Here is a 5567-nt window from a genome sequence, read left to right as displayed (position 1 = left end):
TATACTCCCTTACCTAAAGTACTAGAAAACCATGAGAATTTTTATTTCTTTCTCTACTGGAATTATTTTGAGTCATATCTTTAAGGTTTTGTAGTGGGTAGCCATTCCAGCTTTGTTCTGGAAGTTCCAACCCCCATTGAGACTTCGGCAACTGTCACGCCTACAAGGCGGGGCCAAGGGAGGCGCCTGGGGACCCGAGATCCGGATCGGGGAACGCTCTCTTGGTTCCAGGACGCTGGATGGTGGAGGTAGACAGAGGAGAGCTCCAGAGAACACCGCTGGACTGTGATACACCTTCCCCAGACCCCGCGACCTACCTATCCCTTAATTTGTAAGTTACGCCATTAAATAAATCTCCTTTTAACTACGTGGAGTGGCCTAAATAATTTCACCAGTATCTGGCGCCCAACGTGGGGCTCGAACCCACGACCCTGAGATTAAGAGTCTCATGCTCTACCGACTGAGCTAGCCGGGCAGATATTGGTGAAATTATTTAGGCCACTCCACGTAGTTAAAAGGAGATTTATTTAATGGCGTAACTTACAAATTAAGGGATAGGTAGGTCGCGTGGTCTGGGGAAGGTGTATCACAGTCCAGCGGTGTTCTCTGGAGCTCTCCTCTGTCTACCTCCACCATCCAGCGTCCTGGAACCAAGAGAGCGTTCCCCGATCCGGATCTCGGGTCCCCAGGCGCCTCCCTTGGCCCCGCCTTGTAGGCGTGACAGTTGCCGAAGTCTCAATGGGGGTTGGAACTTCCAGAACAAAGCTGGAATGGCTACCCACTACAAGGTTTAGACTGATTGATCTGGCCATATAATTCCTAAAGTGTGAGTAATTATTCGTTTAAATTCATTTAATAACAAAACTTTTGTGAAATACATATATATATATATATATATATATATATATATATATATATATATATATGAATTTAGTCAAAGCATGATACTATGTACCAGTTAGATCTTACCAGTTACCATGGGGATTATGTAGAAGTCTTCATCTATGTTCATTTGTTTTGTTTTCCCAAATCAATCAAGTTAATATAATTACTGAAAGACATTTATGGTAGACCAGTCTTTATCAGGGTCTGCACAAGCTTAATGTATCACACTATTTCAAAAGACAGTAAGCATTTATATTGAGATAATAATTAACCGGAAAGTGAGAGTCTTATACAGCAATCTGAAACACTTAGAAGAGAATAAAAAATACTGAGAAGGTGCCAGTCAGAATGAAAGTAAAAATCATAAGACAAAACAAGTTGGTTCCCTTTTTTCTATTTTAGGCCTCATACTTTGGATAATATAGGTAGACTGCAGAGTAAAAATTAAGAAGAAATATTTTCAATGCTAGAGAAGCAGAAAGAATTTCAACAACATCAAGGGTCATTTTATATCAGCCAGTATTTTATTTTGGTATAGAAACATCTTTGAACAAATACACTTTAAGAGAAATCATATATATTTATGTGTTGTATGAATTTATTCAGATCATCTTTATCAATAACTTTACTCAAATAATAAAATATTTATTTCATTTTATTTTTTATTCTTCTCTCATTCGATACATCTCAACCACAGCATCCCCTCCCTCCCCTCCACCTCCTCTTTCCACCAGATCTACTGCTCCTCCATTTCCCTTCTGAAACAAGCAGTCCTCTCTGTGATATCAATGAAATTTGGCATAAAAAGATGCAATAAGCAAGGCATGTACCTTCATATAAGGCTGGATGAGGAGAGAGAGGGAGAGATGACTGAAATAGGTGAGCATTTAGGGGTCAATATTAAAACCAAGTGCAGCGGAATTATCTTAGAACCTATGAAATTGACTGGAGCAAGAATCCCTAGTAATGGAGAATATGGAGCATGAATAAAAGATTTTAATGATTGGCATATGGATAGATAAGCAAACAATGCCACATTACTGTAGTTTACAAAATTACAGCTGGGCTGGAGAGATTGCTCACCCTGCAAATTCTTGCTTTGCAAGCATAAGGACTAGATTTTACATCTCTAGAAGCCACATAAAAGCCAGGTAGGTGTGGTGATTCTTCTGTAACTTAATATATAGGAGAAAGTGATAAGGTATCCCTAAAATATGCTGTCTAGCCAGACTAGTTGTAATTCCCATTTCCGTACTCATTGAGAGACTCTGCCCCAATATGTGAGGTGAAGAATGAATTAGTCAGGATAAAGCCCTGTCTCAGATATCCACACACATGAGCACATATGTGAATCTGTATAAACTTACCTACACACATGGAAACATGCAACCACACATAAATACACACCACAAACATGTATATATGCAAAACATTAACATAAGGTTGATGAAAGAAAAAGGCTGAAATTCACAGTCATGGCACCCATGTGTCAAAGCAGAGGGTGGAAAAGTAGGCTAGTCCTTAACATTTTGAAACTCTTGACTAAGTAGCATGTGTCTTTTGCTCTTCTTTCCATTTTCTGCTCACCATCCACTTTAGACAAATATATATTAATTTATAGAACATACACATATCCAGATTTGTATTTTGGCAAGAACTTTTCTGTTAGATTGTTTTGAAAAGCTTTATGCTATGCTTCCTTTCCAAGCAGAAAATAAAATCTAGTAAAGTTATGTGTTGGTATTTCTTTCATGTTCTCTAGAGCTCTAAAACAAAAAGTAGAAAATAGGATACAGGAGAGAAGGCCCAAGTTCATTACAGAAAGGACCAATGTATGCTAACCATCTTTCTCTGATTGTGGCTGGTGGCCAGCATCTCTCTGGAGTGCTGTTGTCTTCCTAATAACATTTCTTCAGTCTCATTATCCTTCGATATTCTAAAAATAAATATTCTTGTATTTACAAGTAAGTAGATTTGCATAAGGTACCATTTTTCTTGTATGATGAGACTCGCAATGTTGGTTTCTCTTCATGTGTATGAAGACTATATAATAATTTCCCATAGCCAATGAAGGGGATATTCACGAAATTATTATTTTTGGGAAAAATGTCAATTATATTATAATATAGACACAAACTAGATTAGTTTAGTGGCTATTAGGTTATTGGTACCTATGAAGAATATAGCAACTCTAAAAGAGGCATATTTGATGAGACAAAAATATAAACTATTGAGTATTTAGCAAAATAGATATTTTAGAAGTTTAAAGAAGGAAACCTAGACTCTTATTAAGGAAAGTATTCTTGGGTGGGGAATGTATTATGAACCTTTTTTGTTTTTGTTTTTTGGACACATATGGGAAACACAAATAGTAAATTAATGGCATAATATCAATATTGTCATCAAAATCATAATGCTTTCAGCCTTTCACATTGTCATACTTATTTTCTCTGATATAACTTTTTTTTCAATTCTGAATTCTTCATGCAAATATGATTTTCTCCTGACTATAGAATTCACCTTAAACCAGCTGGGAACATAAATTCTCATCTTCAAAGTTCTCTGGCAGCTGGAGTTGGACACTCTGAAGTCAGAACTCATTTGGCACTTTTAATTTTACATAGTCATTTGAAAGTATGATAAGGCTGGTCTTTCTAAGTCACCTGAGAGAACACCAGCTGAGATAAGGGAAACATGGACCTTGTATTTTTATTGTTTAGCTTGCATGTGCACAGTTTTATAAAAGATTTAACAGGATTATTGGAAAGATGTCTAAAGACCTAGAAAAACAGCCAGGTACAAGGCTAGGGGAAGACATGAGATTTATTAGGTAAAGATTTTACACAAAGCAGGAGATACCATTGAGAAGGGTTTATTTCTGATGACCTTCAAGTCTCCACAAATTTGGGAGGGATTTATGGAAATCTCTAAGTGGAAAGTGTATTCAAGTTTTCTTTACACAAATTAAGGATTGTGTGTTTTCACTGGTGGAATGTTGAAGCATTGTCTGCATTCCTTTGCAGTTTTGAAAGGACAGATCCACTTGCTTTCAGAGTACAGATTGCAGTTAATCCTGAGAAGTTACTGAGAGACTAAGGGAATCAAAGTTCAATTTCCTTGGCTTTCCAGCCTTCCAAAGGACCAGAATTTAGCCTTGCCTGAGGCCATTCTAGGCTAAGCCAATTTGGTACAATAACATTTTCATATTGCAAACTGAAATATCTCTGGGTTAGTTCAAAGATTTGAACACTGTCAGTGACTTTTAACAGTATGTGTTACTGTACACTTTATTATTTGCTTTATCTTGCTCCCTTGACAACAGCTGATATTGACTCTTTGATATTTGGAAATGAACTGCACAATGAAGCATTGCCTTTATTCTTAGTATTTCTATTTACTGCCAAGGACAATTTAACTTTCTCTGATTGGGTTCTCAGTTTTTATTTTACATAGGAATGCTGAAAACATGTGTATTATGGTTGAGGAAGGGTGATAAATCTAAATATATTATTAACTTAGAGGACAAAGCAAGCTGAATCACATTTAAGAAACTGTGACAAAGCACAACACATACATCAAATGGTTTGAAATCATAAGAAAATTTTCCCTTACATACCTGGAGGATAAATTCCCTAAATCAAGGTGTCTGTCAGTCTAGGTTTTGAAGACATTAATAAAGACCACTTACTTATCAATGATAACTTTCTGCAATCCAGCATTCCTTAATTTTTGGACATATACCTATTTGTGTCTTCATTTTCTTTCTGTGCATGTCTTTACATGGATACAAGTCCTATTATAGTCATAGTCTACCTGAAATTGTCCTCATTTGACTGAAAGACAAACCAGTTTATGGCCTTTAAATCATATGTAAAAATATCAAAATCATATACATATATACACATAGGAGTTTATTCATATGAATAATTAGAGATAAGACTTGAAAAAATATATTTGTAGGTACACAATTCCAAAAGTAGCAATAAATTTTGTTTTGTTTGTTTTTAAATTCAGAAAGGAAACATAGATGAAAATGGAAGAGACAATAAAGCTGAAGTTGTGGGTAAAACACTTCAAATGTGTTTAGTTAATCTTGGTTTGCTTGGAATCCAAACGTTAGTTCATCAAAATAACATGCACTAAATATTAGGAATTGAAAGGCAGAAATTTTTCAAAGAATGTATGACTTCCGAGAAGAAGGACTTAAACAATTTTCACTGGCAGAAAAGCTGGAGAACATACTCACTTCAGAAAATCATTTTACATGCAATATATACATATATTGTTTAAAAACAATATAATTTTATGATTCATGACCACAGCAAGATTATGGTATTTTTTATATAAAAATGTTGAATTGAAAAAATATCAGGTTAAAAAGATGTTTTATCAATGATATCCTCTTAAGTAAATGCTGAATTATTTACTTAAGTCATAATAGAAGAAGCACTCATTTTAATGTCACAATATTAGATTTTCTATTAGACTAATATAATTATTTTGGGTAAAATGCATATTACAGGACTACAATATACCATCTATAGTCATTTAACATATACAGTATTTACATCACATGATATCTAGCCTTTTTCAGCACAATATACACATATTTTAAATGCACATTTCAGACATTTAATTTTCAGGGCAATTATAGATTTTATGTTAAACATTCTCTAGTCTAT

At 35.0% G+C, this 5567-nt stretch overlaps 1 non-coding gene across 1 annotated transcript; it reads right to left on the bottom strand.

The window, feature by feature from the left end:
* Nucleotides 1-402: 402 nt before the first annotated feature.
* Trnak-cuu (transfer RNA lysine (anticodon CUU)) lies at nt 403-475 on the bottom strand. The gene has a single exon. It is a non-coding gene; the product is annotated as a tRNA-Lys (tRNA).
* Between the last annotated feature and the right edge of the window lie 5092 nt (nt 476-5567).

The sequence above is a fragment of the Peromyscus eremicus genome, chromosome 12 (assembly GCF_949786415.1).
Source record: "Peromyscus eremicus chromosome 12, PerEre_H2_v1, whole genome shotgun sequence".
In the NCBI taxonomy this organism is placed as follows: Eukaryota; Metazoa; Chordata; class Mammalia; order Rodentia; family Cricetidae; genus Peromyscus; species Peromyscus eremicus.
The sequence above is the reverse complement of the archived record's forward strand: the minus strand, read 5'-3'. Positions and strand labels throughout refer to the sequence as shown.